Source organism: Petromyzon marinus, chromosome 54, assembly GCF_048934315.1.
Source record: "Petromyzon marinus isolate PM22_M1 ecotype Great Lakes invasive population chromosome 54, UKy_Petmar_22M1.pri1.0, whole genome shotgun sequence".
Taxonomy (NCBI): Eukaryota; Metazoa; Chordata; class Hyperoartia; order Petromyzontiformes; family Petromyzontidae; genus Petromyzon; species Petromyzon marinus.
In genome coordinates, this window is record NC_133720.1 from 3074848 (window position 1) to 3099383 (window position 24536).

Consider the following 24536-nt stretch of genomic DNA (forward strand, 5'->3'; position numbering starts at 1 on the left):
AGGGGGAGGCAGCCACGTGGCGAGCGGGCCCCAGCAATTTTCCCGAGCTCTGCGGTTCTCGGTTATATGACGGTGCTATCGACTAATGAATGAAGTGGGGTTTATTATTTTTACTTTACACATGGGAGGAAACCGCAGCCACCTTCGGAGAATCCAGAGGGCTCCCTTGAGCCGTTTGGGACCTCTTAACCTTTAGCTTTGCTGATGTCTGCCGCGCCAACCACCGATTGTTGGCAAACTTCTCGCTCCGAAGCAAAACATGAAACCTTCGCAGGCGAACTTTGATTTATGATGAACGATGAAATAAACGAATTAGACCAACCACAAGAAAGAAGGAAAAAAAACCCAGTGGATTTTTTTTTGTTCTCAGCTCTTAAATGAAATTCAAAATGTGCGGCGCGCGTAACCTTAATTCGCGCGCTGTCGATAATACACGCACGCGCGCACGCATCTTAGAGCTCGGATTGAATTAGCGGGGATTTAAACAGATTTCAAAAAAGTTTGGCGATAGTATCTCTCTCTCGCGCGCGGGCGCTAGGCGGTGGTGGTAAAGTTCTTGGATAGATCGGTGATGAGTTGAACCGGGGATACATTTCATTCCTCGCGTCTATCCTGGTTGGTGAGCTGCAGAAATATTTGCGTACCCGGCATGCCACATCCAGTATACTTCGCGCTTTGACTGTGGCTACTAAACACGCGCCACAGACTCCAGTCTACCAACAGACGTGGTACTGGGGAATGAGGTGAAGAGAGGAGTAGTCAGTGGGAATAATGAGAGTGGGGGAGGTGAGATAAGAGTGCGAGAGACGAGTGGAGAAGGGGAGAGATGAGAATTGGAGAGAGATGAGTGGAGAGCGGGAGAGATAATTGAGAAAGACGAGAGTTTGAAATATGAGTAAGGAGTGTGAGAGATTAATTGAGAGTGCGAGAGACGAGTGGAGAGTTAGGAGAGATCAGCTGAGAGTGGGAGAAGGAGAGAGCTGGAGAGACGATAATTCAAGAGATGAGAGTTTCAGAGACGAGAATGAGAGAGGTTAGTGGGCCTGCCGTTGGAGCTGCCGTGCTTTTAGTTCGGAGATGCCAGATTTGAGAACGTTCGTTAAATCTGGTGTTCACGGGTAGGCGGTTACCGCCATGTTCCTGGTGTTCATCTGTAACTTACCCGGAGCTTATCAGTGACCACCTTATGAACAACCAGAGTCAGTGGGTGTGGTTTGCTGCTGTGGGGTTTTTTTTATACCAAACTGGACGATCCGGCTTTCATTTCACCGATTGTGACGAGCCAATCAAACCCGCTGACCTTTTTGTTTTGGGGTTAAGACACATCACGCGTCTCTTGAAACAATGCAATAACAACAACAACAACCACCACGTAATCTAATTACGTTAAACAACAAACTATAATTCAACGCGAGTCAACGCGTTGTGCGTAGCCTTGCAAACAACTTAATTATTTTAAATCCTTTATGCAAGATCGCGTCGCTTTGCCAAGAACGGCGAAAGAAATCGTAACGAAAATTAAAAAAAAAATAACGCGCGGCCTCTCGGTGAACCGAGCGCTCCCCCCTCGTGTTTACTCACGGGGTGGTTGACCATACTTCACCACGCCTGGTCATTGCGAATTGGTGAAGGAGGAGGGAAAACACTGTCCCGCCAGGCGAGGCTGCTGTGAGCCACTCTGCTGACAAGACATATGCGGCCGTCTGGAACGCCCTTCTTCCTTCCGATACTACGATGCCACTGGGAACGATGCACTGTTAGAATAATTGAGATTGAAAACTAATTTATTTTTAAAACTGCTTTTTGTGTTTAATGTGTTGTCTCCCCCCCCCCCCCCGCACCTCTGAATAGCGCGGTTGCCTACGTACGGTGCGAAAGAAGTTAAACGTACACACACGCACTGTGTAGCGCGCTTTCATATGCGCTTCTGCGGCCGTCTGGAACGCTCTTCCTTCAGATATTAGGAGTCCGATGTTGGGAAGCGAGAGTGGGTGAGATGAGTGCACGTGCTGTTGGAGCCGCCGTGCCTATCTGCAGAGTTGCTGGACCTGAATATTGAAGCGGCGTCTGACGTTATCCGTGACTGACGTCGGCTCGCTGGGTTTGAGGAGCAGCGCGCTAATCCCTGCGCCTTCGCTCCTCCGCAGCTACAAGAGCAGGTAAACATTTTTTTATTTTTATTAATCACAAATATGATTCCACTATCGGTACGTTTGGTGATCGTAAAAATTGTAACAAATGCGTCGGGGCGAATTTCTTAAATACTTCGGCTGATTTATTTGTTAGTTTCGCGTGAGTGGTAAGAAACGGGGATGGATGGCAACGGTTTTTGGAAAGCCGAGAACCAGCAGTGGATGGGCCATGGTTGATGATGATGATAATGAATACGCCGACGATGGCTTTGAGAAACGGAGATGGCCCAGCTCGAAACAGTGCTTACAACTGGAGATTGCTTTGAGCCTCTTGCCGCTGATGAGCAGGACGCCTCCTGCCACACAAACGGGTGTCGAACGCACGTCCTGGCTCCTAAACTCTGAGCGGTCCACCGACCTCCTCCGACAAATCACCGCTAGTGGCGGTGGTGGTTGTGGTGGTGACCGGGGTCCCAATGGGAGACACGAACACAAGTGATTTAAATATACATTTATAACAAAAAACAAATCCCTTGAGACAACAGAAGAGATAGACGCCAGAGGTAGAGATGGAGTGGGATTTTAGAGACACGTGGTGGGATTGAGAGGCACGTGGTGGGATTGAGAGACGCGTGGTGGGATTGAGAGACGCGTGGTGGGATTGAGAGACGCGTGCTGAGATTAAGAGACACGTGGTGGGATTGAGAGACAGGTGCTGAGATTGAGAGACACGTGGTGGGATTGAGAGACACGTGCTGAGATTGAGAGACACGTGCTGAGATTGAGAGACACGTGGTGGGATTGAGAGACACGTGGTGGGATTAAGAGACACTTGGTGAGATTGAGAGACACGTGCTGAGATTGAGAGACGCGTGCTGAGATTGAGAGACACGTGGTGGGATTGAGACACACGTGGTGAGATTGTATGCATGTATGTTGAACCATACGTAGCCAATCGTTCTAATCGGAGGTGCGGATTCAGAGACACCGAGTGGGATTGGGAGAGATGTGGACGAACAAAGAGTTGTAATAAAACAAGGAGATGAAGGATGAGATAAGATTAAGTCACTCTTCTCTGTTTACCATCTCGTTGGGTCCATCAGGATCATGAACTTGAGCCGATGTTTGGTGCGTCTTCGAATGTTTTCATGAATCCGGTGCCCATTGCTCCACTCGGGTCCCTTCGCGTTCGCCTTGGGCTGCTCCCCGCGTGTGCGCACGCCACTGAACGTCACCACCGCACCTGTCCCGCGTTCCAATCCACTGGCTCATAAAAACCAAAACCGACAAATCAATACGCGTCTCCCTCGCTGGGGTTCTGTTGTTAATAAATAAATAAATAAATAACGCCCCCCCCCGTTTCCTCGCCCGCGATTTCTATGTATTTATTTAATATAATAATTATATTATAAAATAATATAAATATTATTTAATATAAATACACGCAGGCGATGCCGCAACAGGCCGGTAAGCAACGCGCTGCACGGATACTGGCGAACGCCAAAGCGGCCAGCGAGGATACGAATCCCGTGCGTGCCGTTCGGCGCGATGACCGACGTTTTTGCTCCACGTGCCGGGAGCTTCTTCAGGAACCGAACTCACCGCGCCGGTACGCAGCGAAGACAAAGGTCCCCCGTGTAGCCTGCAACAGACTGTTGGGGGGGGGGGGCAAGTGCTGTTAGCGAGCGGCGCTTATGAAGGCCGGCACGGCACACGAGGGGAATGGTTGGTCAGGACCACGCCAAGGCCGCCTTTGTCTCCCCAGTGGCCTATGTTTTTACGCACCGCACCAGGTACTCATTTAAGGCTGAGTCAACCTAGCGGATGCCCAGAACCGGTCCAGATAATCGTCACCGGTGCCGCCGGGTTCGCAGCGCAGCGCTAACCGTTGCACCACCGCTCCCGGTACAATCCGCACGCACGCACGCACGCGCTCGTGCCGGAGAGCTAAAGAGGGCGCGATTCGGCGGCCGTGAAAGTGGGCTGATTGTCCTCTCGCATGCAGCGTGGAAACACACTTCCACGTGCAAAAACAGAATTGCAGCCACCGTGTTGCCCAGTGCTCCTGCGGGTGACCAGTGGAAGGTATTTGAGCGCTGGGAGCTTTCTATAAAAGACAAGAGGCTACCGGGACACAGACCAACACCACCCCAGATAAACATCGCACTGACCCTGCTCACCCCCCTGCAGCGCTGCTCCCCAGACGAAACCCCTCCCCCCCATGTGTCCGGTCTATCCCGCTTCTCTCCTCTCACTCCCTCCCCCCGTGTCTCACCCCCCTCCCCCCTCTCTCTCTCTCAACTTACCCCTTGCCTCAAATCCTTCCCATCGCATCTTAAACCCGGGGGGCTTTAGCGAGGAGTGAACGGGCCTGCGTCGTCACAACCTCCCCCATGTGGTTGTTTACACTGCGCGGTAGGATGCGGCTTGCTGGAGAAATTGCGTTGCCGAGGAGGACGAGGATGGCTGACACTGACCAGACGATTATTATTTGTAGGATTATTCCGTAGAATTATTGAGCCCTCTAAATATATATAAATGCTCTTTATACTATATATATTTTTGTATTTTACCAGGTAAGGCCATGCTGAGATGTATGGCTCTTTTTTTCAGAATCGACCTGGCCACAAATGATAGCTGAACGAAGTGGCTTCTCATCGTGTGGACATGCGTAGCAACCAGATTCTCCAAAAGCGTGCTTCTCAATGTGGTGGGAAACATCGGAGGACCCGGAGAAGAATCCACGCGACCACCAGGGATAATGTGCAAACCCCAAATATACAGCAGGCATCGTCAGGGTCGGGATCGAACCAGCCATCTCCTGTAAACCAGGCGAGGGAGTTGACATCTCCTATCCACCGTGACGCCCTATTGAACCAGCGCACGAGTTCAGCTGTACGTATACATGAGAGCTGGGAAATCAAATTACTTTACCGAGGGACTGCTACTGCTGTGTGGTGTTATCTTGGTGTGGTCTGGGACTCATTTTGTCGGTTTTTTTCAGCCTTGCCCAAGCCTGACGAATCAGACTTACGTAATAAATGCATTCGTAATGCATTTTTAATGCATTTATTACGTATTAATATTACGTAATGAATACATTTATTACGTATTTATATTACGTATTTATATTTAGCGACTCGCTTGCCGTGTTCTGTTGTCGTCCACTCTCATCGTTTGTCGCTGTTGCATTGTTTTCCCTTGCAACTCGCTGACCCGCCCGTATATACTGGACGCATCTGTGGGGGAAAAAAAAACAACAACAAGAGCTTCTTAGCTCATCGGATTCCTCCGGCCTGAGTGAACGTTCCTTATTGTGACGATTCTGGAATTGTCCCGCGGGCGACAGAGGGGGGGGGGGGGGGGGGGGCAGGAACACGACCACCACCACCACTACCACCACCAGCACCACCACCACCACCACTACTACCACCACCACCACCACTACCACCACCACTACCACCACCACCACCACAACCACTACCACCACCACCACCACTACCACCACCACCACTACCACCACCACTACCACCACCACCACCACAACCACTACCACCACCACCACCACCACTACCACCACCACCACCACCACAACCACCACGACCACCACCACCACCACTACCACCACCACCACTACTACCACCACCACTACCACCACCACCACCACTACCACCACCACTACCACCACCACCACCACAACCACTACCACCACCACCACCACTACCACCACCACCACCACTACCACCACCACTACCACCACCACTACCACCACCACCACCACCACTACCACCACCACCACCACCACAACCACCACGACCACCACCACCACCACAACCACCACCACCACAACCACCACCACCACTACCACCACCACCACTACCACCACCACCACCACAACCACCACCACCACCACCACAACCACCACGACCACCACCACCACTACAACCACCACCACCACTACTACCACCACCACTACCACCACCACCACTACCACCACCACCACTACCACCACCACCACCACTACCACCACCACCACCACTACCACCACCACCACCACCACTACCACCACCACTACCACCACCACCACTACCACCACCACCACTACCACCACCACCACCACCACTACCACCACCACCACTACCATCACCACCACCACTACCACCACCACCACTACCACCACCACCACTACCACCACCACTACCACCACCACCACCACTACCACCACTACCACCACCACCACCACTACCACCACTACCACCACCACCACCACTACCACCACCACTACCACCACCACTACCACCACCACCACCACTACCACCACCACCACCACTACCACCACCACCACCACTACCACCACTACCACCACCACCACCACCACTACCACCACCACTACCACCACCACCACCACTACCACCACCACCACCACTACCACCACCACCACCACTACCACCACCACTACCACCACTACCACCACCACCACTACCACCACTACCACCACCACCACTACCACGACCACCACCACCACCCATCATCACAACCACCACCACCACTACCACCACCACCACTACCACCAGGGAGGACGCACGTGGTGGAGTTAAAGTGGCGAGTGACACCAAGAGCTGCCTTACCGGCGAGTTGAGAGGGGTGATTGCTCAGACTGTCGCCGGGTCAGCCAGACACCTGACGTGCGACAATAAAAGTCGCTGGCAACGGAGACCGCATTCGCTTTGTTGTACCAAGGTGCTACAGGAAATGGGGGGGGGGGGGACCCCAACGTCTTGGAGCCAGAGTATCGCAAGACAAACCGTAACAAGAGGATAATAATGATTACCGTATTCCGTCGATGTATAAGATGCACGTTGTCTTCTTACCCAGCGTTTCGAATTGAGAGTCGTGGCACGGTAGCTGCGCGTGCATTTTCGGCGTGCGTGCGCTCACGGCCAACACCAGCGATGGTCATCTGAACTGGTCCTGGGCCTCCCCTAGGTCGACTCGGCCTCAAATTACTCACTGGCGCGGTGTGTAAACATCGTCACGAGGGAGACAAAGGCGGCCGGGCGTGACGCTGGCCAGCCCACCCCCTCGTGTGGCACAGTGCCGGCCTTCATCGGTGCTACTGGCTAACAGCACTTGCCCCAGCAGTCTGGTACGGCTATACGGGGGATCTTTGTCTTTGTATAACGTTACTGGCATTAGCCACAAGTCTTATAGTACGGAGATTACGGCAATAGTTATATATATTATATAAAAACACAATTGGAATATATTAAGGAAGAGATCAATGTGGCTCTTGCCAGTCTTGCACCACTTACCAGGACACATTTAGCAAATTAAACGCGCAGTGAGTGAGCTAAATGCTTTCAAACGTGGGGTACACATAGCGGGCTCCATTGTGTTGAGGACACGAACCAACATTACCCTACAGATATTTACTTTCATCCGAAAGTGTTCACAATTTTGAGACAAATGAGCAAAGAGTCAAACGTGTACCGTATTGGAACGGTTCCTAGTTTTTCTGCGTTCGATATCGCGACCACGGATAACATCAGCGGCGAGCGATATCTGAACCGGTCCTGTGCCTCCCCGAGGTCGACTCAGCCGTAAAATGAGTACCTGGTGTGGCTTGTAAACATCGCCACTGGAGAGACAAAGGCGGCCGGGCGTGGTGCTGGCCACCCACCCTCCTCCCTTCACTGGTGCTATTCGCTAACAGCACTTGCTCCAACAGTCTGCGAAGGCAATACCGGGGGGATATTTGTCTTTGTGTGCTGTGTGTGTGGAGGAATTGGGGCATCTGCAGCGTCTGTATGGCGGTGAAGGGAAAATCGGCATAAGCCAGGAGGAGGGTTATCTGTATGTACGTATGTTGAACTTCTTTCGCACCGTACGTAGTCGACCGTGCCAATCGGAGGTTCGGGGGATCGGGTGCGGGCTAAGGACAACGAAGTGAACACAAGGAGCAGTTCTAAAGAAGTGAGTTTTCAATCGATGCAACGGGATACGCGTCGTGGGTCACCCACAAAGTAACCATTGCGTTTGTGCGGCGGTGGAGGGGGGGGGGGGGAAGGGGGTGTCTTGTAAAACAGGGTTAGGTTAAGTTTCATCAGCTGCCAGTGAGAGTCGTGGACGTCTGTGAAAAGAAAAAAAAAGATCTAGCGGACGTTTCGTGGACATCTGTGAAAAAAGAGCTTAGTAACTCATCGGATTACTCAAGTGTACATCGAGATCTTGATTCTGTGGAGGAAGGGGGGGGGGGGGCGAGGGGATGGAGGGGTGTTCGGTTCTGGAGGGGTGTTCGGTTCTGGAGGGGGTTGAACGTTGTTGCATTAACATTTTTTTAATGTTAAGTTCAATATTTAAGAGCACTGGCGGTTTTAGCATTCGACCCCCCACCCATTCACACACAGGGGGTGTGGCACTGGCAAGGACATGGGGATGCGTGGCAGGCAAAATCAGACGGCATCGTTCCTCACCTTGTTTAGCGTTCGTTTAACATGTTCCCATTCACTTTCGTGCCCTCCCTCCACTGAGTTTTTGGTTTGTTTGTTGGACGTCCCCTCCTTTAAACAAAGTCACGCCACAGACGGCTGGGTCTCCATCCAACCAAACAACATCTTTATATTTGATCAGTTAAGGCCCACTGAAGCTATGTTGCTGTTTTTCAGAAGCGACCTGGCGATCACAAATGATGGCTCAGCGACGTGGAAAGCTTATCACGTGGAAGTTTATAAAACTATCAACGCGTCACGTTGATTCTGAATGTGGAGGGAAAAGACCGCAGGACCCGGAGGAAAAATCCGAGTGACCACGGAGAGAGAGAGAGAGAGAGACACGCAAACTCCAAATATACAGCAGCAGGTGTCATGGTCGGAATCGAATCCACGACCTCCCGTATACCTGGCGAGGTAGTTAATATCTCCTAGCCACCGTGATGATGATGAGAGAGAGACACGCAAACTCCAAATATACAGCAGTAGGTGTCATGGTCGGAATCGAATCCACGACCTCCCGTATACCAGGCGAGGTAGTTAACATCTCCTAGCCACCGTGATGATGATGAGAGAGAGAGACACGCAAACTCCAAATATAAGCAGCAGGTGTCATGGTCGGAATCGAATCCACGACCTCCCGTATACCTGGCGAGGTAGTTAACATCTCCTAGTCACCGTGGAATCCCAGGCTAGAACCTCTCGATCAACACTCACAATTTGGGTTGACAGTGTAAACTAAATTAATCCTCAACTAAAATTTACATTAACTGCACGAGGTGTTACCAAACAAAGACACGCGAACATGGTGCAGTCATGTAGCGATAACGGTGCAACGTTCCAAACATCAGACAGTGAGCAATTACCATACACACACAGGCAATCCTTTAAATGTAACTTTATTTTGAAATTAATACCTTCACGTGTTTTTATTTTTTATACATTCCGCAATGCTCATGTTTTTTTTTTAATCCGCGAAAAGGTTTAGTCAATGCAGATAAAATGTACTTTTATTAGATTTGTGCAGGCAATATTGTGTTGGTTAGCATGGCATGCTCATCTCTAAATACCAGGATTTGCCACAGCTATATACAACACACAACAGTACTGTTCTTTATTTAAATATTGCTTATATACAACTTGTGGTTTTTTTCTTTCACATACCGTATATTTAAACTTTTTATTTTAGTTTTTTTTTCTTAACAAGCAAACCCCCTCCTGATTACTGCCCTTAAAAATCAACAAATATAGATGGGTGAATTTTACAAGGTATACCAACTTTGTGTAAATATCGTACCATCATGCATAGATTTCGCGAGATTGTAAATACACACGGGCAACTATTTACAAATAATCCAGTACCTCAATTTTTTTTACTAAAAAGTCAGGGCATAGTTTCGCCCAGTAACTCTCCTCTTCCATACGGGGAATACTCGTGTGAAGAAGTGAAAACTAACGCTGCTTCCCCCTCGATTATCTGACACATACGATCACGTGCCACGTACGGCGCCTGATACGAACGCAATCGTTCATGGGTTATTACGCGAGAGTGAATGTTCACCCGTTGTCTGTGCACGTGCCCCATTTTGCGCCTTGCCACAAGGCCCGGCCAAGACAAGGTTGGGCACAAGACGGGTCAGAGAGCAGGCACACGCTCACACTACTGCCCAGCTATTATGCAACGCAACTCCCAACGTCGTCTTTGTAATACAGCGGTGGAAGAGGGCATGGGGGCAGTATAAAGTGCATCTTATAATCCGGTCAATGCTGGCACCAACGTACACACAAAAAAAAGACAAAGATCCCCCGTATAGCCTGTAAACAGCCTTGTGGGGCAAGTGCTGTCAGCGAGCACCTCTGAAGGCCGACATGGCACGCGAGGGGGTGGGTGGCCAACACCGCGTCCGGCCGCCTTTGTCTCTCCAGCGGCGATGTTTACAACACGCCGCACCAGGTACTCATTTGAGGATGAGTCGACCCAGGGGAGGCCCCATGACCGGTTCAGATAATCTTCACCGGTGTTGGCCGTGAGCGGTAATCGAACTCGGATCGCCGGGTTCGTAGCGCAGCGTAGCGCTGACCGCAATACGCACTAAACGGACGCGCACGCACAGACGCGCAAATTAATATCTCGTTAGCTGTGTTCTTTGCAAATAGTTTGAGAGGAGCCATTGCAGCATCGCTGTGAAACCAAACAGCATGCAACGATGTTGTCACTTAAGTACTCCCATTAAAAAATATATAATCGGTGTAAGCAGAGACGGCTTCGTGGAAATGAAAACTAAACAAAGTTTAATGCCCACACACGGAGGAGGCGTTGTGCAATAACAAATAACAACCGCCGGCGTGCAGGAGATCAAATAAATCCATCAAGGGTTTATATCGAGCAGTAGCTAAGACGTGACTCTCTGAACTATAAGTAGATTAGATGACCCAAGAGATGCAACTGTCATCCCATGCGACTTTGTTTGCAATTTATCAGACGAGCGATCATCATCGTCAGTCATCATCCGTCCACTGCTGTATGAAAGCCATGATCCATCCACTGCTGGATCAAAGCCATGATCCATCCACTGCTGGATCAAAGCCATGATCCATCCACTGCTGGATCAAAGCCATGATCCATCCACTGCTGGATGAATGCCATGATACATCCACTTCTGGATCAAAGCCATGATCCATCCACTGCTGTGTCAAAGTCATGATACATCCACTGCTGGATCAAAGCCATGATCTGCTGGTTCAAAGCCATGATCCATCCACTGCTGGATCAAAGCCATGATCCATCCACTGCTGGATCAAAGCCATGATCCATCCACTGCTGGTTCAAAGCCATAATCCATCCACTGCTGGATCAAAGCCATGATCCATCCATTGCTGGTTCAAAGCCATGATCCATCCACTGCTGGATCAAAGTCTTGATCCATCCACTGCTGCATCAAAGCCATGATACATCCACTGCTGGATCAAAGCCATGATCTGCTGATTCAAAGCCATGATCCATCCACTGCTGGATCAAAGCCATGATCCATCCACTGCTGGATCAAAGCCATGATCCATCCACTGCTGGTTCAAAGCCATGATCCATCCACTGCTGGATCAAAGCCATGATCCATCCACTGCTGGATCAAAGTCATGATCCATCCACTGCTGGTTCAAAGCCATGATCTATCCACTGCTGGATCAAAGCCATGATCCATCCACTGCTGGATCAAAGCCTCCCCGAGGTGGTTACCATCCCTCACGATCACCTTGATGCAACAGTTTGGCTAGCGGCCGTGCACGAGGTTTTTTTAAATATTCAGCGTGCACGGGCGGGATTAGGTTTTAAGATGTTCTTATTTGAATTTACACCGAAACTTTTTGTTACGTAAAAATGCTTTTACAAACAATTCGCGAGCGGCGGAGCGATTGTTAGACGTCAGCAGCTTGGAGTTATGGGAAACGCATCGCAAAAGTCATCATCAGCAGCATCAGCAGCATCAGATGGTAACATGCAAATCCCTCAACAACAAAAAAAACATGCTCCCAATGTGTCGATTCCTCTCCTTCTTTCGTCGTCAAGGGAATAGCGACATTCACATAACGTTCACACGACGTTCACACGACGGCGTTTGTTGAAATCAAGCGATGGAAGGAACCCGGCCACGGTGGTGTGGCGATGGTCAGCACGCTCGCTGGACTTGTAATCCGGAGGGGGCCGGGGTCGATTCCATCTCCCGGTGCGTCGGTTTAGACAATGGTTTAGACAATGGTTTAGACAATGGTTTAGACAATGGTTTAGACAATGGTTTAGACAATGGTTTTAACCAGGGGTGGGGAACCTTTTTTCTGCCAAGGGCCATTTCGATATTTATATAAGATCATTCGCGGGCCATACAAAATGATCAACTTAAAAATTAGCCCGTTATATTTGGTCAAACATTTAATTAACTCGCCCCTAATGCGATGGCTGGAATTGCTTCTCTTTGGCGAGGCGTGTGATGATGTTAGCTGGTATTGATGATGTTGTTGCTACTCGCAACTGCTTTTACAAGTTTGCCCCTAGATGTATTGAATTTCGAGTCCCGCCTGCGGTTGCCTTGGCAGGCCCAGACAATGGTTTAGACAATGGTTTAGACAATGGGGGTGCGTTTCCGAAATCCAACTCCTCCCTTCCGCCACCTCTGCCTACCGGGAAGTCGCGTGTGTGGTGGCAAAGTGTGGTCACTCCCGCCGCTACCAATGCATCTTAAGAGTGAGCCAAAAAACATAATTGCGGGGGTGGGGGCGGGGGACGCCTTCCACTAGCAGTGGCGTGATCAAGCAATTGCAGGGCCGCAGCTTTATCTATTTTTTTTTTTTAGATATAGCAATAAAAAAATCAATCGTTGCTTGCAGACGAAGTCACGAGTTAATTTTTGGAAAGAACCAAAAGGCGTAATGGGATTACGTTTGTTTTACGTCCAAAGCCTTGGGTAATGTTTCGGGGGAAGCGGGGAGACTGGCGGTCGCTATCGCCAGAGTCCCGCTCCCCGGTGCTGCATTCAAAACAAGAAGGGCGCCGGGCACGCTGCGTCAGGGTGACGCGGTGTGACGCGGTGCGGTGTGACGCGGTGCAGGGTGACGTGGTGCAGGGTGACGCGATGTGGTGTGTTGTGATGCAGTGTCACGCTGGTGCGGTGACTCGGGACCAGAAACAAAATGAGGATTTCTGCAAAAATAAAATAAAAACTGACGGCATTTTGGGCTTCCAAAATACTACCGGAGAGGTAGCGAACCTCCCTGGCTTCTCTTTTGAAAAGGGTTTCCACCACCCCCCTCTACACCCCTCACCCATGGAGTCACCACCACCAACGCCTTCAACTCAGACCAGGGGGGCGCCGGCAACGAAAACAACAAAAGGTATAAAAACACACACATTTTCGAATTCGGTGCAAAATTCACTATGTCAAGAGCCGCAATGGACGTGGGTTCGTGCACACGTGACGTCACGAAGGAGTCCATAAAGAGCCGCGAGTTGCTCACCCCTGACCCCCCTCCCCGGCCCTGCCCCGCCCTAAACAATACCGGGTGGCTCTATATGAGTATTAAGAGGACAAAGCAGAGATTGATTGGATTTCATTTTTACTCTCGGTCTTTCCACCCTTTGCTCCTTCTTTCGCCTCGTCGCCTCTCTCCCTGCCGGTCACGTCGTGAGACGCTTTCATCACAGCCACTGCTAAGGGGTGGGGGCTCTTCTCAATCATCCACCAGGTTGGGGGAGGGGGCGGGGGCCAAACGCTTAAAAGCCCCCAAACGTCGATGTCGTTGTGAGCGAGCCGCCATAGGCCACGTGCGTTCTGGCGATACTACTACTGCTGTAGCTAAGATGGGCTGGATGAAGAAATAAATCAATAATATACGTGTTGCTGCGGGATGAGATATATTTCTATATTTTTAACGTGATACAGATGGCGCTGAGTGAACCCTACGGTGCTTGCTTTTCGATGAGATTAGTTGGCTGCTATACATCACGTGATGAGCCACGATTTTGTCCAACGCTGGGGCCAAGACACGCATAACGAGGTTGGAGCAACCCACACTTCATCCACATTTAGCAACATGCATTGAGATTATTTTGCTAACATTTGTGGCCAGGTCTCTTCTGAAAAATAAGTTAATACCTCAGTGGGGTTTCACCTGGTAAAATAAAATTAGTTTAGTTGTATATGTCTATGTGGTTTGTTTACCTTTCTTCTACTTTGCACTCCTATTGTGTTTGTGTAACTGTTTGCTGTAACGTTCTGACCAGCCCCTACTGGACATCTGTGAAAAAGAGCTTCATAGCTCATCGGATTCCTTCTCCGGTACAAATAAACATTCTTTACTCTGTACCATTTCATAGTCGTTCATCATTGTCAGCCGTGGTCAATCCACTGCTGGATGAACGCCTCCCCAATCTCCCCACTGCTTCTCATGATTATATAATGTACCACGGTGCCTTATCGGTGATGGGAGCATATTCGTGGCTCGCTTTAGTGTCTGGACTCTTTATAATTCTTTGCAACAAAAGTATCGGCCTTGTCTGTCCGTCCGTCTGGAACATGCGGCGGGGGGAGGTCACAATAACGATGCTCTAAACTTATTTTCTACCCACGTGACTTTACCGAAAGAACCAAAGAGTATAAACTTGAATATTGTCTATGTCGCTACGCGGGACTTACCCCCCCCTTACATAAAAACTGAGCAAATTAAATTCGACGGCGAGTCAAGGCCCGCGCACGAACAAACCCATCGACACGTGGACAAAATGACGAGAGTCCTCTTCAGCCGCGGGCGACGACGTCGTCATCACGCGCCATGCACGCACCTCGCCCGTGCGACGTCATCTCGCGGCGCGTCACCGCGCGCACCGAGCGACGTCGTGGTGACGTCGTGTCGTTCTCAATTTTCGTTTGTTTCCGACTCAGAAGGTGACGTCAATGCCGGCGATTCATTACTGCGCTGGACTTGGAGAGGTCAAACGCATGTTGGAGGGCGATGCAGACAAGAATTCCGTGCGTATGCATGCTTTTTTATTCCCCGTGTTTTTGTTTTCCATTTTCATCCGTGGGGTCCCCCCACCAACCACCAACGTTTCGGGTCTTTGGCCAATTCTTCGATGTGCGGACGATGCACGGCTCGACGAACCGAAGTACTCCTCCTGCCAGTCTCGTGAAATGTTCTTCGCTGAGGTTGACCAAAGCGATGATTTTTAGCGTCCATCGAAGTCCCATTTGATAGCTGAAACTGTTCGATTGAATTTTCAGTATACAAAAAAAACATGAAGAGAACGTGAAAATATTTACACGAGGCATTTAAAAAATAAAAAAATGTGTTCCGATGGTTAAAAAGTTCACAGTTTGTTCCTACGCTTATTTCTGTCCTCGTTTAAGTGGTTTTTAGCTTTTTTTAAATTTTATTTTTCATGCCAGTTTTAAAAACGCTGGTTTTAACAGCAAAAATTCCACGAGTTGTTGTTGTCGGTTGTTGCTGTTGTTGTGCTCCGGCGAAGGTCATCGACACCGTCCGCGGTCAAGCGGGATTCGTGGTTTTCGTGCGGCGCCGATCCCGCGCCTCTCTCTCGTCGCCGCAAGCCCCGAGTCGCTTTGCCGGAGTTCACCGCTTTGGCGTCTCTCGTGGCAGCTCGCGGTCCGCTGACATCGGCGTTGTTGCTGCGACGGCCACCAGCGTCAACAGCAACAACAACAGCAGCAGCAGCAGCAACAGCGGCGGCGGTGACGGTTGCGACGAGGAGGAGGAGGAGGAGAAGAACACGATTTGTTAAAAACAGAAATCTAAAGAGGGTGGAGGTACGCTCCTGTGTGTGTGTGTGTCTCGCTTGTGCTCTTTCGCAGCTGGTTTGATTCGTTTTGTCCGTTGGAAAGGAAGGAGAAGAGTCGGTGGTGGCACGCAGAAAGGAAGCGCAAATATAAATAAGACGCGTGAAGGGGATTTTCATCCGATCCATCTGGAGTCGAGGAGAGACACCACGCAGATGCGCGCACACAGGGTTGGAGGGACACGGGGAGATGGGGGAGCAGGGGGAGAAGGGGCGGAGGGGGATGGGGTGCGGTGGAGGAGGGTTGACGGAGAGAGACAAACGCAGATTAAATGATGGAGCTGGCATTTTAGCGAAAACGTCGTGGATTTTCTCTCCAACACACCGGTGTGCTGTGCTCGTAACAAATTGGCCACGTTCTGTTTACGCGACAAACCTTACTAATTGGCTGTGTCGGGTGGTGGCGGGTTTAACGACACAACCTTTATATATTTACGCGATCTAACCCAAAACCACCTCTATTATGGATTATTAGCGAGGACAACAACATTTTTGTGCAGACGTCAAGAATTAAACAAGACCACGTGATATAAAAAACCCTATATATCTACTGTACACAGTCGTCAAACATCAGCCACGGTCTATCCACTGCTGGATCAACGCCTCCCCACTAACGCCGCCGCCGCCTCTCCCTCACGGTCCTGACACTCGCCAAACTCATCTCCACTCCGGCACGGGGCCCCGATGAGATCTCCTCCATGTCACTGGTGGTGCGGTCGGGGTGAGGGGGGGGGTACCCCTCCCTTGCTTGTATGTATGCTGAAGTTCTTTCGCACCGTACGTGGCCAACCTCGCCAATCCGGTTGCCCGTTTCCCCACCGAGACCCACCGATCGGGCCACCGTGATCCCGGCTCGCCGTGCCGTGCGCAAGGCACCGCCCGCGGACACTCGGTTGGTGGGGAGCGGCGGTGCAGCGGTGAGCGCGCCGCCCCGCGAACCTGGCGACCCGGGTTCGATTCCCGCTCACGGCCAACACCCGGTGACAATTACCTGCATGGGTCATGGGGCCTCCCCTAGGTCGACTCGGCCTCAAATGAGTACCTGGTGCCGATGTGTAAACATCGCCACTAGGGAGGCAAAGGCGGCCGGGCGTGGTGTTGTTGGCCAGCCACCCCCTCGTGTGCCGTGCGGGCCTTCATTAGGTGCTACTCGCTAACAGCACTTGCCCCAACTGTCTGTTACAGGCTACACGGGGGACCTTTGTCCTTATCCTTGTTCACTCAGTCAACGCGCGATGTCTCCGATTGCCTTTCATTTGATTTCCCCGCTACACGTGTCTCCTCTCGCTGTCTCTCTCTCTCTCTCCCCGTGTCGTCTCTCAGTCGTCTCCTCTCGCTGTCTCTCTCTCTCTCTCCCCGTGTCGTCTCTCAGTCGTCTCCTCTCTCTCTCCCCGTGTCGTCTCTCAGTCGTCTCCTTTCGCTGTCTCTCTCTCTCTCTCCCCGTGTCGTCTCTCAGTCGTCTCCTCTCGCTGTCCTCTCAGTGCGATTAGGAGCGGCCGTGCAATCTGTCCACGCTGCTTTCGCTCACGAGCGCGCGCGCGCGTGTGCGAGCGTGCAGGCAATCACTCTGAAAGTTGACCAAAAAGGAGCTCTTTATAGCACAAAGCGAGCGCCGAGTTACTTTCAAGGGAAATGGAACTGTTTCCGAAAAAAAAATGTTTTAATAATAAAAAAAAACGTGAAAAAGATTAAGCTGCAGGAAAATTGCAAAGAAAGGGCACGGGATGACGCGTCGAGGAGATCTATACTTGAATTATTCACATCGATTTATCATCGATTTATCATCGATTCTTCGTCTGAACTTGATTCTTACACTCGGGATACATGCGTCGAATTGTGCACGAGAGTTATATTCTTTCGTATTCATATATACACACACACATACATAGGTTCATATATATGCACACATGTATGCCCACATATTTATGAATCGGAGATAGTACGCTTTGGTGCTCATGTGATTGTTATACTGTTGCTGAGTACACAGTCATATATATGTGCATATATATGAATATATGTTGACGCTACGGATATCATTTCACAACAGTTTCTGCATCCACTGCAACAGCAAAACAAAATATTATTAAAATCCGTTAATGTTAAGCATGAGTGAGTGTATCGAGGCTGGCAATGGTAGTAGTGATAAATTATTAAGTTGACGTACAAATTAACTGAGAGGCCTTTTGGCAATCCACTGCTAGATTAAGGCGTTTGCACCCGATGGGGGGGGGTGTATAACCAATGGCGGAGCCAGGATTTTCAGGTAGGGGTGGCAACCCCTCCAGCAATGAAAAATGATAGAGGAGTTGTTAGTAAGGAGTTGTTAGTAAGTAAGGAGTTGTTAGTAAGTAAGGACTTGTTAGTGAGTAAGGAGTTGTTAGTAAGGAGTTGTTAGTAAGGAGTTGTTAGTAAGTAAGGAGTTGTTAGTAAGTAAGGACTTATTAGTGAGTAAGGAGTTGTTAGTAAGTAAGGAGTTGTTAGTAAGTAAGGAGTTGTTAGTAAGTAAGGAGTTGTTAGTAAGGAGTTGTTAGTAAGTAAGGAGTTGTTAGTAAGTAAGGAGTTGTTAGTAAGTAAGGAGTTGTTAGTAAGGAGTTGTTAGTAAGTAAGGAGTTGTTAGTAAGTAAGGAGTTGTTAGTTAGGAGTTGTTAGTAAGTAAGGAGTTGTTAGTAAGTAAGGAGTTGTTAGTAAGTAAGGAGTTGTTAGTGAGTAAGGAGTTAGTATGTAAGGAGTTGTTAGTGAGTAAGGAGTTGTTAGTAAGTAAGGAGTTGTTAGTAAGTAAGGAGTTGTTAGTAAGTAAGGAGTTGTTAGTGAGTAAGGAGTTAGTATGTAAGGAGTTGTTAGTGAGTAAGGAGTTGTTAGTAAGTAAGGAGTTGTTAGTAAGTAAGGAGTTGTTAGTGAGTAAGGAGTTAGTAAGTAAGGAGTTGTTAGTAAGTAAGGAGTTGTTAGTAAGGAGTTGTTAGTAAGTAAGGTCTTGTCCCTTGCTTGTTACTCGACGCGTGTGCGGCGATGGCACAGCCATCGATCGAGGGTCGAATTCGAACCGCGTTGTGTGATCGGCATCGCGCTCGCTGAAGGTGAATGCCTTCAGGGAAGTCGTGTGCTGTATACGCAACTGCGCACAATTCTGTGAGTCACTTATAACCGCTTTGCCGTTACTTATTGCCAATTATGGACTCGGACTATTGTCCTATCATCTCATAGAGTCCCTGGCACAGAATAATCTGCTACACGGTGGCAGTGGGGGGTCGGAAAATGCCGATTTATTACTAATACACCCCAATGATTCGATCGAAATTAGGGATTTCTATTGGGTCATTGGGGGGGCACGTGCCACCCCACCCGCCCCCACTGTGTATAACCATACTTCACCACGCTGGTCGGTGGAGATTCGTCATATGGGGGTCGGTGGGCGGAGAGGGGGGGGCAGAAGCGGGGGGTGGAGTCACACCCCAGGACGGGGTTCAGTTCTAACTCGCCACTGATGTTAGCCGTGACCAGAAATTGAACTCGAATAATCGGCTTCATAGTGGGATACATAGTGTCTCGGTTTGTTTACATGTTAGTACTGCTGTGTGGTTGTTATTCTACAGCTGATTTTATGTTGCTGCAGCTTAGTTTTTATCACTTGTGCTGAGTGCAATCTGGAGGTGACCTTAAAAACTATTGAAACAATTTTTAAAAAATACGTTTTACAAGGTAGGGGCCCACTGAGCTATGTAGCTCTTTTTCAGAAGCGACCTGGCCACAAATGTATACCAGGCGAGGTAGTTAACATCCCCTGGCCACCGTGATGATGAGAGAGAGAGACACGCCAACTCCAATATATACAGCAGGCGTCAGGGTCGGGATCGATCCCACGACCTTCTGTATACCAGGCGAGGTAGTTAACATCTAGCCACCGTGATGATGAGAGAGAGAGAGACACGCAGACTCCAATATATACAGCAGGCGTCAGGGTCGGGATCGATCCCACGACCTCCTGTATACCAGGCGAGGTAGTTAACATCTCCTAGCCACTGTGATGATGAGAAAGAGAGAGAGACATGCAGACTCCAATATATACAGCAGCAGGCGTCAGGGTCGGGATCGATCCCACGACCTCCTGTATACCAGGCGAGGTAGTTAACATCTCCTGGCCACCGTGGCGATTGGGGAACAAAGCGGCGTTCTGTTTGCGGTCTCATTTTTACTCGTTTCGATGTTGGCAGTCATCGCTGGTGACCCAGGGTCAACATTGCGTTGCACTTAAGACGACCGTACCGTGCAACTTGGGACTCGATCTTGAACGCGGTTAATCCGCCCGACGGAGGGGTTACGGGATAATCAAGAGCTGACTCTACAGATAACAGCGCTTGATTAGCAGATCGCACCAATCAAACCAACGGCGAGAGAGAGAGAGGGAGACGCATTCGCGCGTCAAGTCGTCACAATTGTTCCTTAGACTGCCGGAGGATTCCGATGGGAGCCATGGAAGCTGTTTTTGCTTTGCACAGATGTTCCACATACGGGCGGGGTCAGCGGCAAACAATACAGCTAACACGACGGCAGTGCAACATAGAGAACATTGGTTGTGAGTAAGTCACTGAATGTAATTATGAGTCCGAATCACTTTTCCATTGCGTGTGTGCTGTGTATATACACGGCACACCGTTATCCTTCACATATACAGGCATACACGGGCGGTGTCTCCGTAAGCTTGTGGGCTTTCCACACCAAAGTGTTATCCGGCGGACGGAAGATTAATCGGAGGACGCGAATGCCGGGCCGGTTCGACGCCTATCTCCCGGGATCGCCACGTGTTTGTTGGGTACGGAACAAAACAAAAACAACCCACTCCCGTCTACAACACTTTTGCTGTTAAAAATGTGGCTTTGGTGTTATCTGGGGGGGAGGGGAGGGTCAAGGTACCTTCCCTCTCAGCCCCCCCCCCTCCACTCTCCCCTCTCCAGCCACTAACCACCCAGGCTGCTAAGGGATTCTATCCCCGCCTCGGCCTGCACAGTGATGAATGCTTTGCGTTCAATAAGAAATACTAAGTGCTCTGGCAGTGGAAGTGGCGCTTGGGAGATGTAAAGGGAGATTGAAGGGCCCAGTCGTTAATGAGGGAAGGTGAGAGGCACGGAAAGATTCCTCCTCCATGCGCACACGAACACAAAGATAAAGATCCCCCGTATAGCCTTAACAGACTGTAGGGGCAAGTGCTGTTAGCGAGCACCTATGAAGGCCGGCACGGTACACGAGGGGGTGGGTGGCCAGCACCACGCCCGACCGCCTTAGGCTCCCCAGTGGCGATGTTTTTATCCACCGCACCAGGTACTCATTTGAGGCTGAGTCGACCTAGGGGAGGCACCAGGACCTGCTCTCCACGTCCACACACGCGCGCGTGTGTGGACGTGGGGAGCGGCGGTGGAGCGGTGGTGCAGCGGTTTGCACTACGCTGCGCTACGAACCCGGCGACCCGAGTTCGATTCCTGCTCAAGGCCAACGCCGGTGACGATTTTCTGAACCGGTTCTGGGCCTTCCCTAGGTCGACTCGGCCTCAAATGAGTACCTGGTTTCGGTGTGTAAAAACATCGCCACTGGGGAGACAAAGGCGGCCGGGCGTGGTGTTGGCCACCCACCCAGCTCGTGTGCCGTTCCCGCCTTCATCGGTGCTCGCTAACAGCACTTGCCCCAACAGTCTGTTAAAGCTATACGGGGGATCTTTGTGTATGGGTAGCGGTGGCGGTGGGAGGAGGAGGAGGAGGGAAGTGGAGCGGTGGTGGTGGGGAGCGCACTGCGCCACAAAACCCAGCCGCCCCAGTTCGATTCCGGTGCCACGCCTAACGCAGTGAATGTGGGCGAGGGATGATATCTCACGAGCAGTCCCGCTCCGAGGTAGCCTCGACTTTAAATACATTTCTGGGTGCGGCCGGGCGTGGTTCTGGCCACCCAAGGCCCTCGTGTGCCGTGCCGGCCTTCATTGGTGCCAGGCGTGACACGTACTGAACAGGACTGACCCCCAACATTTTGTGTGTGCTTACAGTGGACATGTACATTTCACCATTTGGGAAATAGAACAAGTAAAAGACGAAGATCCCCCCCCCTACATAGCTGTTGACGAGCAGCACCTTTGAAGGCCGGCACGGCACACGAAGGGGTGGTGTGGTGAACTCCACGCCCGGCCGCCTTTGTCTCCCCCAGTGGCGATGTTTACACACCGCGCACGAAGACTGGTTCAGATCACGTGAATCGAACTCCGGGTTTCTAGCGCAGCGCGCTGACCACGGTACCACCGCTCCCCACACATACAACACAACACATACACACAGACTAACTCAGTCACACAGTTACACACATACAACACAACACACACAGACTAACTCACTCACAGTCACACACATACAACACACACACACAGACTAACTCAATCACACAGTCACACATACAACACACACACACAGAGACTAACTCAGTCACACAGTCACACACATACAACACACACACAGACTAACTCAATCACACAGTCACACACATACAACACACACACAGACTAACTCACTCACACAGTCACACACATACAACACGCACACACAGACTAACTCACAGTCACACACATACAACACGCACACACAGACTAACTCACTCACACAGTCACACACATACAACACGCACACACAGACTAACTCACTCACAGTCACACACATACAACACGCACACACAGACTAACTCAGTCACACAGTCACACACATACAACACACACACACACAGACTAACTCAATCACACAGTCACACACATACAACACACACAGTCACACACATACAACACACACACAGACTAACTCAATCACACAGTCACACACATACAGCACACACAGACTAACTCAGTCACACAGTCACACACATACAACACACAGACACACACAGTCACACACATACAACACACACACAGACTAACTCAGTCATACAATCACACACATACAACACACACACACACACAGACTAACTCAGTCACACAGTCACACACATACAACACACACACAGACTAACTCAGTCACACAGTCACACACACACAGACTAACTCAGTCACACAGTCACACACATACAACACACAGACACACACAGTCACACACATACAACACACACACAGACTAACTCAGTCATACAATCACACACATACAACACACACACACACAGACTAACTCAGTCACACAGTCACACACATACAACACACACACAGACTAACTCAGTCACACAGTCACACACACACAGACTAACTCAGTCAAACAGTCACACACATACAACACACACACAGACTAACTCAGTCACACAGTCACACACATACAACACACACACAGACTAACTCAGTCACACAGTAGCACACAAACACTCAGTAACACACACGGCAACGTACTTACTTTAATACACGTGAAGCATACTGACAAATAAGTACACAACATGCATTAACACACATACGCAATAACCCACACACACAAAGACACAAAGACAAAGATCCCCCGTATAGGCTGTGACAGACTGTAGGGGCAAGTGCTGTTAGCGAGTAACTATGACGGCCGGCACGGCACACGAGGGGGTGGGTGGCCAGCACCACGCCCGGCCGCCTTTGTCTCCCCAGTGGTGATGCTCACACATCGCACCAGGTACTCATTTGAGGCTGAGTCGACCTAGGGGAGGCCCAGGACCGGTTCAGATAATCGTCACTGGTGTTGGCCGTGAGCGGTAATCGAACCCGGGTCGCCAGGTTCGTAGCGCAGCGTAGCGCTAACCATTATACTGCCGCTCCCCACTAACACACACACAATAACACACACAATAACACACACACAAGCGCGCCCATTAACACACACGCATTATCACACTCTGCTGAATATGGCGCTCACAGCAAAAAAATGCCTGGGGCTGTTTGTGCAAAGCGAATTAGTTTTATACACGAAACAATTACAAAAAGTCACAATCAAAATACAAAGATCTCCTCCCGTTTAGCCGTCTCGTCGGCTGACATGCAGAGCGCTTACCACAACGTATGCACCGCATGCGAGATACACGCCTATGCATTGATATTGGCAAATATATAACGCATTGCACATACCCCACGTACACATATTGTAACTCACATACACCCGTGTGACAATCGTCCCCGTGGGATCGATAAATCGAGTACCACGTTGACAGAAAGCATTAGTGGCTGTCATGTGGATGAACTGGTCCTGGCCGTGAGGATGTGGAGTTGTCACCTGTGGGTCATGACCGCTGGCCTCCCACGGAAGGAGAGACCATGAACCGGTTAAGGCATCCTCCACTCGCCACTGATGTTAGCCGTGAGCGGGGGTCGAACTCGGGACTTAACCGGTTCGTAGTGCGGTGTGCAATACACTATGCCACCGCTCCAAAGACGAAGACACCCCCATGTAGCCTTTACAGAATGCACGGGAAAGTGCTGTTAGCGAGCACCTATTAAGGCCGACACGGCACACGAAGGGGTGGTGTTAGTCAGTGCCACGCCCGGCCTCCCCCCAACCCCCATATCGACGCACGCACACCGCACCAGAAACTCATTCACAGCCGAGTCGATCT

General features: G+C 50.3%; 1 protein-coding gene across 1 annotated transcript in view; it reads right to left on the minus strand.

Annotated features, from left to right (window-relative positions):
- Positions 1-9502: 9502 nt before the first annotated feature.
- LOC116954108 (transcription factor MafB) overlaps positions 9503-24536 on the minus strand; it is a 73013-nt gene continuing 57979 nt past the window's right edge. Inside the window, exon 2 of the transcript XR_012929605.1 lies at positions 9503-16091. The gene's annotated coding sequence lies outside the window, so the exon portion shown is untranslated. The remainder of the gene's footprint in view (positions 16092-24536) is intronic.